The sequence below is a fragment of the Schistocerca serialis genome, chromosome 7 (assembly GCF_023864345.2).
Source record: "Schistocerca serialis cubense isolate TAMUIC-IGC-003099 chromosome 7, iqSchSeri2.2, whole genome shotgun sequence".
NCBI lineage: Eukaryota > Metazoa > Arthropoda > Insecta > Orthoptera > Acrididae > Schistocerca > Schistocerca serialis.
This window is the reverse complement of record NC_064644.1, coordinates 479,226,693-479,241,435: the sequence shown is the minus strand read 5'-3', so window position 1 is coordinate 479,241,435 and position 14,743 is coordinate 479,226,693. Positions and strand designations below refer to the sequence as shown.

The 14,743-nt window shown below is 43.3% G+C and overlaps 2 protein-coding genes across 4 annotated transcripts in view; one reads left to right on the top strand and one right to left on the bottom strand.

Moving 5' to 3' along the window:
- LOC126412127 (synapsin) overlaps positions 1-14,743 on the bottom strand; it is an 861,195-nt gene that overhangs the window by 424,810 nt on the left and 421,642 nt on the right. The gene's annotated exons all lie outside the window — the stretch shown is intronic.
- The window catches only part of LOC126412129 (metalloproteinase inhibitor 3), a 332,484-nt gene that overhangs the window by 233,422 nt on the left and 84,319 nt on the right, over positions 1-14,743 (top strand). The window contains exon 1 of one of the 3 annotated variants that reach the window (XM_050081570.1): positions 9,010-9,145. The exons of the other annotated variants lie outside the window; for them this stretch is intronic. The gene's annotated coding sequence lies outside the window, so the exon portion shown is untranslated. Of the gene's footprint in view, positions 1-9,009; positions 9,146-14,743 lie in introns of those variants that run through there. 3 annotated transcript variants of the gene reach the window in all.

Sequence of the window (14,743 nt, the reverse complement as noted above, 5' to 3'; positions counted from 1 at the left end):
GTTGGTTTTACTCAGGATTCCAACACACCATGTTATTCCATATGCCACAAAACCGTGTTTTTCAGTGTACTCTTCGTTCAACGTGAAGGCGTTCCGGCACCTTACAGGGATGGTCTGTATGCCCGCATAGTACCACTCTATTGGTTGACGTCGGAGCCAACGTCTTGCTGCATCAATAACCTCCACCTCAAGCATGTACTGCTTCCTCGGAGCATGTCCTTCACTGGACAAAACACATAGAATTCGGAAGTTGCGAGGCCCGGACTGTAGGGTGGATGACGAAAAACAGCCCAGTGAACTTTCGTGAGCTCCTCTCAGGTGCGCAGACATGTGCGAGGCCTTGCGTTGTCATGGAGAAGGAGAAGTTCGTTTGCATTTTTGTGATGACAAACACTCTGAAGTCGTACCTTCAGTTTCCTGAGGGTAGCACAGAACACTTCAGAGTTGATCATTGTATCTTGAAGGAGGACATCAAGCAGAATAGCCCACTTCAGAGTACCAGATGACCGTACCATGACTGTCACTTGAGGGCGCGCTTTTGAACTTTTTCTTCAGAGGAGAGGTAGGTCAACATCGTAACGCGCAAGCATTTTTGCACAGATGGTTCTATACGGATTTTTATAGTCTTGTGTTAGGCGACGAGGAACCCATCGGGGCGTAGATCTTTGAGTAGCCCAACTGGTGGACGAGTGTGTCAGCACTACCACCAGAGAGATACTGTTGAGCAGCGAGATGTCTGATAATGATTTGTCGATAACGTCGAATGAGAGTGCTCGCTCGTTCCAACATCGCTAACATTGCGCGAATCACAGCTGTGTGTGGCCGGCCGACACGTGATAGATTTGACAGATTTGCGCGAACTTGTTGATGTGATGATAGACCCCTCGTCCAACGACTCACCGTGCTTTTGTTCACTTCCAGGCCTCCGTAAACATTCTGCAAGCGCCTGTGAATATCTGTGATGCTCTGGTTTTCCACCAAAAGAAACTCGATAATAGGTCTCTGCTGCCGAGAATTCTTCCGGGTTCTATGGTCGTGGTCCATGGAATTCTTCTATCCCTGACGTTTCGTCCAAAGCTACGTTGGACATCTTCGGAGGTGCTCCTGGTTGTGCTGAGTCTTGCCGACTGACGAATCGGACGTCGAAGAACGGCCTAAATACCGGGAAAGTGGGCGTGGTCTGTATTTCACGTGATAGCAGAGATAAACCTTGTCAAGGATAAAATATAACTATCGAGTACAGTACGTCAAAGATAAAAAAACTTCTCATCGATTCTGTAGCGCCACTGTCCTTATATCGCTGAGTTTCATAGCTTCTTATTTTCTGTTAAAATTATCCCCATGTTTATATATTTCGATGTCTTCTCTATATAGCCGTGGATAATAGTTCGTCATAGTACATAAAACTTCAGCCGGCCGGTGTGGCCGTGCGGTTAAAGGCGCTTCAGTCTGGAACCGCGTGACCGCTACGGTCGCAGGTTCGAATCCTGCCTCGGGCATGGATGTGTGTGATGTCCTTAGGTTAGTTAGGTTTAATTAGTTCTAAGTTCTAGGCGACTGATGACCTCAGAAGTTGACTCGCATAGTGCTCAGAGCCATACATAAAACTTCAGTTTCCGAAAATTTCACTACATGATCACCCGACTGAAGAGCATGTGTTCCGCCACGGCTGACTTGTCTGTTTTCCCTAGTCGCAAAGACTTTTATGTTCCTTCAACCGTGTATTCACACTTCTGTCTGTAGTTCCAATGTAGACCCTACCACATGTACACGGAATCTTGTATACACCACTTGCAGACAGAGGGGGACGTTTATTCTTAACGGAATGAAGTGCTTTTTTGATGAAGGGTAGAGAAACCGTGTTCTTCCATCGCTGTGTCCTATCGTTGTTCTTAGGCCTCCTGTTATTCGGTCGCAAAACTCTATTTATTTCCTTACTAGAGTACCCATTCTCCTGGACGCCGAGTTACAACGTCTAAAGCAGACGATATTGGCCAGGAAAAAAGTGTGTTGCATTGCTTATCAAACGTCTCTTGTACTTTCGATCAAAAAGAAACTTGGAAAACCAGTAAACAAACCAAAACAGAAGGCCTAAAGTAGGCCAAGACGACTAACTGTTGGCTAAATGCCATTACAGTCTTCCACATACACAAGCATCTCGTACGCTACATGCATAGGTAAGGACCGGTGCAAACGTACCTAACATGGAGCCCTGCTCCTCTCATCTTCTACCGCTCCCTCCAAATCGTTAAACGTCATGCATTCCACCTCGATTTCTATATTCCTTTCCGTCCCATATCCTCTACCGTCTATCAGCTCGAAGTGTTCTCACTTCTCCAAACTCCTCAACCGGACGTTTACCGTAAACTTGGTCTCCAACACCCTATTGCGTCCCCCATCGTTGAGCAGTCTGGTCTGCTTCTGAGTCTGTATGAGCAGTTTCTATCTTCCTTTCACCTTCACACACTCTACACAAATTTATATCGTCATTTTAACCATCGCTCTCTCCATGACCAAGTGATAATCCTCGAGATCTATCCATCCTATCAACTGTAACCTATCGCACTCTTAAAGAATGTTACAAACAGCTTCCCGTCCTCCTCCTATTTCTTTCCTGCCATACGAAAATACCAAAGTCTATATCCAAACTATCAGTTCCTCCTCCCAGAAACGAAGGTGAGTCATAAACAAGCCACAAACGCCTTTAACATTCGGTTCTGTACGTATCTAGAAGGTTGCAGCACATGTCGCATGGGAGGCAGCAGATACACAGTATTATGCGACCAATGGTTAATGATCTGCAGTCAGACCAAGACGGCAGGTGTGCTGTGTATGTGTACCCGACTAGAACAACGCGATTGCTGCGAGCCGAGGTCAGTCTGCAGAGCACGCCCATAGCAAAATTTGTCCCGTTTATGGTTAGAACTGTATGTCATGGAAATTTGTATTCAACTGGATACAGGAATTCAGCGAAGGACAAGAAATATCAGAAACAAGGAATGTCCGGACTGCCCTGGTTATCAAGTGATGGCACATTATTTCCCCGTTTAGGGGTATTTTGCTGGCCACACTTCACGGCGGTCTTGCGGGGTGCAGCAATGTAAGGAACCAAATAAATTGGCAGTATCCCTCGAGGTCACTCGTTAGGTGCGGACCATGCCACAAGAATTCTATGCTGGAGGTTTTCAATGCCTTATCGAACAATGGGATACGTGTTTAAGTTAGAAGGAAGGTCAGCGTTGGCCGTAATTTTGATGGTCTATTGACAGCAAAATCGATTTTGAATCACTTTTCAGTGCTGTAGTGTACAAAAAAAAAAAAAAAAAAAAAAGGTTCAAATGGCTCTGAGCGCTATGCGACTTAACTTCTGAGGTCATGAGTCGCCTAGAACTTAGAACTAATTAAACCTAACTAACCTAAGGACATCACACACATCCATGCCCGAGGCAGGATTCGAACCTGCGACCGTAGCGGTCGCTCGGTTCCAGACTGTAGCGCCTAGAACCGCACGGCCACTCCGTCCGGCTGTAGTGTACAAATTTAACTCACAGGCACTGGTGTCAAGTTATTATCAGTAACCAAAGCTATGAAATGATCACAATAACTGAACGATTCAGTTATTGTGATCGTTCGATAGTTTAGGTTACTGATAATAACTTGACACCAGTGCCTATGAGTTTAATTTATACACTACAGCACTGAAGATGATCACTACGTGATTGAAAATCGATTTTGCTGTCAACAGACCATCGAAATTACGGCCAACGCTGACCTTCCTTCTAATTTCACGTATATGCTCGTTGTGCTCTATGGAGCCGCCAGTCAATACGTGTTTAAGTTTACACAAGGGGAGTATGTTGAAATGGAAAATAAATTTCAGGCTAGTAAGCCCGGCTCTGATGTCTCTCTTTCAGTTTGCGACTAATTTATCGACTCACCCTCGTAGATCATATACGATTTCTCATATGATATTCTCGCATCATCATCATCATCATCATCATCATCATCTACATATGCATTATCATGCGAATCATCACTGTTTTATCTCCTTAAAATACTTGTTTTTGTTTGTTACTATGTCTCGAAAGTCGACATGTTGAGGCCGTGACTGTGTGGGCATAAAGGTTAATTCTTACAAAAACACAGCAACGCAACCAACCATGATTAATAATGCTATTTATTAGGAACAAATAGGGCCGTAACAGGTTTCGTAACGACGGGTTCATCGACAGACGATTGTTCGAATTTACAATTCTATCTACCTTATGTTGAACACGAGAAACTAAAAAGACTCATCATCTCGTGCTCAGTATAAGTTAAATGAAAATATAAATATCAACAGTTGCTTGAAGATGAATCTACTAACCAGAAACGACTCCATATATTCTTAGTAAATAGAATTGTTAGTAATTGCTTGTTGTGATTTGGAGACTTTGATACTTAGCAGCTGCCACACAGCCCCCTCCACATAGGGGGAAACGAGTAAATAAATAAACAAACAAAGAAAACCCGTGTTTAGAACTGTTCCTCTACTTAGTCGTCCGCTGATCAGAACAAAGAGACGTGGAAGTTGCACAGCAGCGCAGACGGGGCTCCGTCTAGACGGCGATAACGAACGCTGTGTCTGTTCTTTTCAGCGGTTCCGTTGTCAGCGAAACAGCCGCGTGTCTGAGTGTCTGCATGTTTTATGTTCTTATGGCGCAACCTTTACCGAACGGTCTCCTCAGTAAGTGAACCGTTATAATTTCTGTTGACATCGCTTCGACGGTGACAGGACAGTTCGTGTCGTCGTTCTTTTGTTGCGAAAAGTAGTTTGCCCGTATTCGTGGGTCTGAAATCCGACCACGTCGGCAGCTTCAGATTTTAGCGATAAAGGCGGTACTAGTACTGAATAATTGTTCCACTTCGTGGAGTGGCGAGAAGTAGGGATGGCTGGCGGGTTATTTTGTGAAGTTTGCGTTGATGGACGAAACTGAGGCATTCGTGCATGTAATCCTGATTCACATGAGTCGTTGTCCGAAATTACACGACAGATGACGTAAATTATCAGGATTACTTGCAAGAACGGCACAACTTCTCCGCTGTGATGAAATCTTTTATATGTACATTTTCTTTTTTTTTCAGGCATTTACTCTTCTGCGTGTCTGTGGAAATATAGTGAATTTAGCTTCAGTACAACTGATGGAAAATACTCGAAACTACAGACCACGGTAGTTAGTGTTGCTACCAATTTTGTTAAAGTATTACTTATCCTGATATCCAGGTTTCTACATGACCATACGCATGTATGATACAGTGCAACGAATTCTATTTTTCTCTTTGTTGGCAGCAGCAGTCAAGTCTTCGCTTCTAGACACCAGCTTTCTTAAGCAATGGCTGTCTAACTAGTGAACCGATTGGGTTTGAAATTAACTTTAAAAAAGACCATACAGCAGAGGCTACAGGATGAATGTAAATAAAATAACAAGGGTAACATGACTGTGCAGCAAGGGATATTTGTCTCTGGGCAGGTATATTTGAAAAAGTCCAACAAAGATGCCTGATAAAATTTTTCTTTTCGTTGGATATCAGACCGCAACTCTGTAGTCTATCTGAAAATCTTCTAGGAACGTATCTATATTGTTTGTTAGAGGTTTCGCTTAAATACAAATTTTTTTTAGAAAATCCTGACATCGATTTTCAAATGCTTGCATGAAGTCGGAAAGTTTGGCAGTGTATTTCATTCCGTCTTAGGATTATGTTTGAATTTATCTCTGCTTTACATAAACGGAATTTTAAGGCTTTTTTTACCAATCGTGCGATAGATGATGAGTTCTTCGGCCGCACTGGTACTTTCTTTGGGCCGTATGCGGCCCGCCGGTTGGACACTCCTGGTTCAAACGATGTCCTTTAAAGAGTTCAACTCTTCGATAGTATACAGGGTGATTCAAAAAGAATACCACAACTTTAAAAATGTGTATTTAATGAAAGAAACATAATATAACCTTCTGTTATACATCATTACAAAGAGTATTTAAAAAGGTTTTTTTTCACTCAAAAACAAGTTCAGAGATGTTCAATATGGCCCCCTCCAGACACACGAGCAATATCAACCCGATACTCCAACTCGTTCCACACTCTCTGTAGCATATCAGGCGTAACAGTTTGGATAGCTGCTGTTATTTCTCGTTTCAAATCATCAATGGTGGCTGGGAGAGGTGGCCGAAACACCATATCCTTAACATATCCCCATAAGAAAAAATCGCAGGGGGTAAGATCAGGGCTTCTTGGAGGCCAGTGATGAAGTACTCTGTCACGGGCTGCCTGGCAGCCGATCCATCGCCTCGGGTAGTTGACGTTCAGGTTTCATAACTAACCTTTTTCGTAGGACTCTCCATACAGTTGATTGTGGAATTTGCACCTCTCTGCTAGCTCTGCGAGTCGATTTTCCTGGGCTGCGAACAAATGCTTGCTGGATGCGTGCTACATTTTCATCACTCGTTCTCGGCCGTCCAGAACTTTTCCCTTTGCACAAACACCCATTCTCTGTAAACTGTTTATACCAACGTTTAATACACCACCTATCAGGAGGTTTAACACCATACTTCGTTCGAAATGCACGCTGAACAACTGTCGTCGATTCACTTCTGCCGTACTCAATAACACAAAAAGCTTTCTGTTGAGCGGTCGCCATCTTAGCATCAACTGACGCTGACGCCTAGTCAACAGCGCCTCAAGCGAACAAATGTACAACTAAATGAAACTTTATAGCTCCCTTAATTCGCCGACAGATAGTGCTTAGCTCTGCCTTTTGTCGTTGCAGAGTTTTAAATTCCTAAAGTTGTGGTATTCTTTTTGAATCACCCTGTATAATAATTCTAATTCATACGCGTTTTCGTTTTACTAGTTCACACTTTATTTACACAAAGATTCAAACGCGAAAATCGTCACACTTACTGTAAAACTTGCATCCGCAAAACCAATCAGTATTTCACACGTAAATATTTGACGAAAGGTTCTTTGAGCCACTTTCAGACTCTTTCTAGACTGCAACAGTTCCAAACAGATCGGGGGAGATTTCAACACTTAAATGTTACCCTGCGAGCTCTGTTTTCCGTTATTTTATTGTAATAGTCTTCCAACCCCCCGCCCCCCCCCCCCAATACCTCTCTCTCTCTCTCTCTCTCGATGGGCGTTAGCTAAATGTTTTCGCGTTCGGTTAAGAAAGCTGATAATTGAAATTCTGTGAAAAGAGAAAGGAGGAACGAAAAAAACGCTTTTGTTTCGATGATTTCTCTTATAATATCAGTGACACTCTCTCTCCTATCTCACGATAATACAAGACGAGCTGCCATTTCTTGAATTTTTTCGATGTCCTCCATCAATCACGATTGGTAAGGATTTCAGAAGACCCGTTGCCACACTGTTGGCCTGAGTATACGCAATCAGCGCTCGCTCTACATTTATTCCACTGCAAAAGGAAGAGAGGAAGATTGTCGGGTTACCTTCCGTTACGAACGTGGCTGCGCTCAGCGACTGTGATCTGATTTATAAATGATAGAGCACAGCAATCAGTCGCCCCTTTTTTGCAGGTTGTATTCAACGAACTGTTGTTGTTTTTTTTTTGGGGAAGGAGACCAGACAGCGAGGTCATCGGTCTCATTGGTTTAGGTAAGGATGGGGAAGGAAGTCGGCCGTGCCCTTTCAAATAAACCATCCCGGCATTTGCCTGGAGCGATTTGGGGAAATCACGGAAAACCTAGATCTGGATGGCAGGACCCGGAATTTAGTCCTCCGTAATGGGAGACCAGTGTGCTAACCACTGCGCCACCTCACTAGGTGTATTATTCCACTGCAGCCAACCGCCTATGTAGTCTGTAGGTGTGATGCTCCCGTATCCCTCATGCCAATGATTCGACTATTCTCATGGTGCGAAAGACGGCATTAAACTGCCCGTGCACGTTCTGTGGGCATTGTGTGTTGTGGCCTCCATATGAAAAGTTGCAACAACATCAGACACACCCAATAAATACCGGGCGGTTACAGTTAAAGTGCAGTTACTCACGGAGACCCATTGTAGGCTGCAATTATCGTATGGCAGCGAAACTTGGTAGATCCGCTGTAACAAAAATTAGTTCCAATTTTGACCACCAGGTGCAAATATAGCGCTGTGTAATGTTCATATGACAATATGACGTCCAAATTGTTACTTGACACGCCATAACTGTTAATAATAATAATCAACAATATGCCCTTCTCACTTGTTTGATCTTTTCTGCCAACGTCCCACTCCTAATTCATTACACGTGGAAACATTTCTGTACGGCTTTCTTGTATTGACAGATTCGGACTTGGACATGGTGGCCAAAACTGGAACAAATTTTTTTCGAGTCTAAATCGGTTCCGAGTTAATATATGAATAAAGTTTCGTTGCCATACGATAATTACAGCACACACTGGACCTCTGTGAGCAGCTGTGCTTTAATTATAACAATCCAGTATTAGGTAGTCACACAATCGTTAATCAGTATGAAAGGCTTTTTCCTGTACTAAAAGTAAGCTGCACAACGATGAAATTATACTTATCCCACACACATGGGAGTACTGGGGAATCAATTCTGTAGTGTTCGGGTGAGATGTTCATGGTGTAACGCTTCCTACTTCCGTCCGCGTGCCTGCATCCGTAGTCGTGTCAGTAGACCGTCCAAATTTGTTTACTCACTTTTCAATAGTTCGGTGCCATTCTGGTGAAGAACAGTCCTCGCTCCGCAGCATGCTATTCTCTCTGTCCCTCTTACATACCACACACACACACACACACACACACAAACAATTGGGCTGTCAGCACGCGTGAAGGTGAAGACGAGACTCAGCAAGACGAGACGTCGAGTGCAGATCACGTAGCGGCCGTACTGCGCATCTGAAGCGTCCCATTCTCTCTCTCTCTCTCTCTCTCAGTCCGCTCCCCTCCCCTTCCATTCAGCTGTGCTGAGCCATTTCCCGACGCCAGTCACAGCGAGAACGCTCCGTGGTCTCCATAGTGCTAGCTGTCGGTTAAGATCCTGCCGCTGTTTGCTCTGCACCGCCAGCGGACGTTTGTAGCACTTGCACTTCATCGTGGAGTTCTTACCGCCGCGGACGTGGGGAACTGCACAGAAGACAAACGGTAATCGACGATAAGTCTGCTCTTACAGTATTGTGACCACGCGCTACAGCTGATTGCTTGCTTCGCTCTCAATGCACGCGCTGAGCGTAATTTGTAACGAGCACGCAACTAGAAAACACGCCGGGCAGAGAAGTGTTGTTGCATAGTAGCTAACGTTCGTCTCTGAATGTGGTGAAATAATTTCCGATCTTCCTGGCAGAGCTCCAACTGTCTTACAGCGTCCAGAACTTTCGTCTATTTCCGGATGGCAAATTTAACGTTACACAGTTTTGTGCTATTCTGCCTGTTTCGTGTTATTCTGGCTCCAGTAACTATACGTCTTCGGAAGACCATTGTCAACAATACTTAGAACGTCCGTCTCAAGTACCGACGAAACGCAAGGAAGCGATACGTTTTCTTGATGATGGCTACTCAGCCTAAAAATCTGTTTTCCTCAGAAACTAAACGTGCCAGTGTAAAAAGTAAAGTCTGCGAAGAAAATGACACGCGTGTATAACCGTGTCATATTTGCAGTTGTATGTGGTAACATGTATGGGATGTTACTATGAGAATGTTCACCCATTTGATACGTAATACTTGATGTTATACACCACTAACTAACTTTACATTTTGTTCCTTCTGCCGCAGAATTTCAAAACGTGCGTTACCTTGTCTTTTCTTGGTTCTGTGCCGCGATCGGTAAATACGGAACCCTTATATGATTACCTATCGTCCGTCTGTCTATCTCTCCGCCTGTAGAGACCCGTTTTTCACGGAATGGGTAGAGGTATCGACTCGAAATTTATGGTAAATACTAGGCTTACAGTCCCTTGCCGGTATAATTCAAATGGTTCAAATGGCTCTGAGCACTATGGGACTTAACATCTGAGGTCATCAGTCCCCTAGAACTTAGACCTACTTAAACCTAACTAACCTAAGAACATCACACACATCCATGCCCGAGGCAGGAGTCGAACCTGCGCCCGAAGCGGTCGCGCGGTTCCGAACTGAAGCGCCTAGAACCACTCGGCCACAATGGCCGACTACCGATGTAAAAAAATTAAAGAATCTAAGTCATACAGTCAAAAGATACGGACATATTTTCATACTCGAAAACTCATCAAAACCTATATATGATTGTCTATATACATGATAAAGTATGTAGGGAACCCTCGGAACAAGAGTCCTATTCACACGTGTTCAGGGTTTTATTAGAAGTGCTATACGCATACGAGATCTGCCATATTTTTAAAAGAGTCTGGTCAAATTTCTACGGAACAGTTCTCGCTGGTGTGTAAGTGTGTGACCATTTTCCTGTCTTGGGCTGTGCCATTACGTTGTGACAAATTTCATTTAGGTAAAATTGTTCAGTGACAATTGACGAGCAGATTACTCAGACTTGTTTTTGCGTCACACCAGAAGGCAAGAGCTCGTGCGCCGTCTCACAGAAAGCGACTCGTAAATAATGTTTTTGAGTCGTGGAAGGAGTGATCACTGACATACGTGGACTCGTTAACAGATCCTACTGTAAAGGCGGTTACCGCGAACTGAACATTTTCGGTAAGCGTACAACTTTGCATCTTCTATAGTCTCTTGTTTTGTCCGCCTCCGTATACAAGCTTTTTAGCAGCGCGGATGCAAACGTCTCTTGTAAACTGAACGTCCACTGCCACTTGGTTGATGGAGCAAGTTTAAACGTAGTGTATCACAGCGTGAGAACACATTTCAAGGTCGAAGCAGAATATAAATGTTTACACTACGCTTCTGTATCTATTTAGGGCATTTTCATGTAAACCACCACAAATCTGCTTAAATCTTTAGTACGTTGCAACTACTTTCGACAATGTATGTCATCATCTAGCAGACTTTGAGTTTTCTTTCAAGTACTCGGTCTTCTAACTGTTAAGGGCAGTCCGCTACCATTTCATATAAGAGTATCACTTACACCCAATGTCCTCAATTATATATAGGGTATATTCCAATCCTTGTCTTCCTTTGCAGTTTTTATTCTTTACAGCTGGCTAGGGTACGGCGGTTATTCTTCGATGTCTTTACGTATGCTCTGTCACCTTGTCCGTTCTTCTTGTCAATGTTTTCCACACGCCTCACCTCATCGGTTTTACGGAGAATCTCCTCATCCCTTATCTTTTAAGTCCACTTAACATTCAACACTGTTCTGTAGCACCACACCTCAAACGCTTCGTCTCTCTTCTTTTCAGGTTGTTCTATAATCCTTGATTCACTACCATACAATGCTGTGCTCCAAACGTACATTCTGAGAAATTTCTTCCTCAAATTAAGGCCAACGTTTGATAATAGCAGACGTCTCTCGGCCACGAATGCCCTATTTGCCTGTGCCAGTCTGGTTTCTGTGTCGTAATAGGTTCGTCCGTCACGTGTTATTTTGCTTCGAAGGTAGCAGAATTCCTTCATCTTGTCTATTTCGAGGTCCACAATTTTGATGTTGTTTATCGCTAATCTCATTTTCGCTACTCATTGTTCTTGTTTTCCTTCGGTTTACTCTCCGTCCATATTCAGTACTCTTTAGACTGTACATTCCATTCAGCACGACCCGTCATACTTCTTCACACTCACCGAGGACAACAAATGTTATTAGTGAATCTTATCATCGATATTCTTTCGCCTTGAATTTTAATTCCAATCTTGAACTTTTCTTTCATTTCCATTATTGCTCCTTCCACTTACAAATTGAACAGCAGGGGGAGAAATATGCATTCCTGTATTACAGTTTTTTTTAATCCCAGCTCTTCGTTCTTCGACTTCTATTCTTATTGTTCGCTCTTGGGTATTGTACATAAGATACAGTAGCCGTCTTTGGGTATAGTTTACATTTATTTTCGTGAGAATTTCGATCTTGCAACGTTTTATACTATCGAACTTTTACCTATGTTGATAAGTCCCATGAACGTGTCCTGATTTTTTTAAAATATTGATTCTTTTAACAAACTTAACTCCAGAACTGCGTCAGTGGTGCTTTTATCTTTCCTAAAGCCAAACCAATCATTTTGTAACAGACCTCCAATTTTGTTTTTGACCTTCCTTATGTTATTGCTGTCAGTAAGTTGGATACAGCCGCAGCTCGTATTTATTTTACACATTTATAATTCGTGAAATTCCCTATCGTCGGGTACTTTGCTACAACAACGTTTATCACAGGGATTATTAGTAACATCCTGTCTTTTCTGTATGAAATAATGTATACGTGACAAAAATGTAGACGTCACAAGGCACCAGATAATGGACGAAAAGTTGAGAGGCATGCCATGACAGCTGTCAATTCCTGCCTTTGGAAATTGTCAGCTAAGCTACAAATTTCAAGGAAAAAACACATTGATATTGAAAGAAATTGTTTTAATTACTTTTTCTTAAGAAAACAGTGCTTTTCAGCTGTTATCTTGGGAACTAAACGTCTACCCAGAGAACTGTCCGTAGGTGTAATGTCCTTCCACGAAAGAATCGTGGAGTACTGTTATCGTGCTGAAGTTGCGACCACCTATTGGAGCCAACGACATGTTTTACGTTGCACGTTGTGATTCTAAAGAGATAAAAGTTCTGTGGCAAGAATAAAATCTCGTAATAGTGATTTCAGATACGTCAAGTTTCTCGGAACCCCCTGCAGTTAGACTACGTCATTGGGTGCTAAGTGAGTCATGCCGAAAGAAAAGCGGAGCAACTCGTAGACGGCAATTCGGGTATCCTCCAGTCAACACGCACTAATGGTGTTTTTATTGCGACAACGAGCCATAGGGTCAGAGGGCACGTGTCTTGCCCCTCCCCCTCACCACCTCCGTTCGTGATGGCACATGTGCGGTGGCTGCCATTAGCTACGTGAAGACTGCGCGTCCGCACCTACCAGAATACAGACAGGCGGTGAGACACATTTGTATTCATGACAGACTCGCGCGTTCATCAACATTGACAGTATAGTCGAGGAATCACCAAGGTCATCTGGAGAGAGGTAAAATTATGATCAATTAGACACACGTCACTAGTACCGCGTGGCACACTGTTTCGTCATGGTAGAGGCGCTGACGTGGCGTAACATTAATTCCACAAGATGCTATGGAATTTCGTAAACTTTTGATTCATGATCTTAGTCTGGCATCTGTTTTTCCTATGATTAGTTTTAGTAGTTGTTCTACCGTGTGGTTATAATTAAAGGGCAGCTACTAACAGAAGTCCAGTGTGGCCTGTAATTATCATATTACAGAGAAATTTGGTAGATCTTCTAATGCGTTAATGCTGAACCGATTTACGCTCGGAAAGAAAAATAAAACATTTGTTCCAATTCTGAACATCAGGCGCAAACCTGGCGCCGTGAGTGTAAGAAAGACGTATAGAAATGGATTAGGTCGCAGGTTCGAATCCTGCCTCGGTCATGGATGTGTGTGATGTCCTTAGGTTAGTTAGGTTTAAGTAATTATAAGTTCTAAGGGACTGATGACCTCAGATGTTAAGTCCCATAGTGCTCAGAGCCACAGGACTGAGTTTCTCTGGTGACAGTAGGCACCGTCAGCATACCAATGGAAATTGCAGAAGAGGCACGCAGGAACCTTTCTTGGACATCACAGTTACAATTTTATGTTCTTCTAAAATTTTCGTCCGATTGTAAGTTCTCCACTATGTGTTTCTGTATGATATGTAGCCAAAATTTACCTCCCACATTATAAAAAGCCTGCGTATACCACAGCTATGTTATCCAATTTAAATTTGTATGCTAACCTCGAATTGAACTGTAACTTGTCTCAATACAACTTTTCCGCAAACTACTCTTCAGTGACCTTTGAGGTCTCTGAAAGAATTAGGATTCCATCGGAAGATGGTATGCTCAGTAAAATTGATCACACACACACACACACTCACACACATTTAAAGAAACGGCCATGCTTGAAGATTAACCATAAGTGCAATCAGAAATCTCGTTAAATGGAGACTAAAATATACTGTAAGGAAAAATGGACAGGTTATTGACTTATTGATTCACCTTTGGCCCTTATGGAAGCCGTCATTCGGCTTGGGGATTGATTGGTAGAGTTGTTTGATGTCTTCCTGAGGGATGTCGAACCAAATTCTGTTCAGTACACATTTTAGACAGACAAAATCCCGAGCTGGTTCGAGGGCCCTGCCACTAATGCTCCAAACTTTGTCAGTTGGGGAGAGATTGGCGGCCTAAGTGGCGAAGGTAGGGTTTGGGAAACATAGACAAGCAGCAGAAACTGTCGCAGTGTGCGGAAGTGTACTATCTTGCTTAAATGTAAGCCAAGGATGAATGGCGACAATACAGGGCGTAGAATATCGTTGACGTATCACTGTGCTATCAGGATGCCGCGGATAACAACCAAAGGGGCCTTGCTGTGATATGAAATGGCACCCTAGAGCATCACTCATGGTTGTCGAGCCGTATGGCGAGTCACCATCAGCTGGTTTCCCATCATTGTCTGGGGCCTCCATACACGTCTTCGTCCTGGAAGCTCATTGACTGAAGTAGAATTGTCTTCAGTGATGTGTCCCACTTCGAACTGATCCCCGATGACCAGCCCTTAATGGCAGGCCATCCCGGGCTTACATTTAAGCAAGAGAATACCCGCTCGCATACCG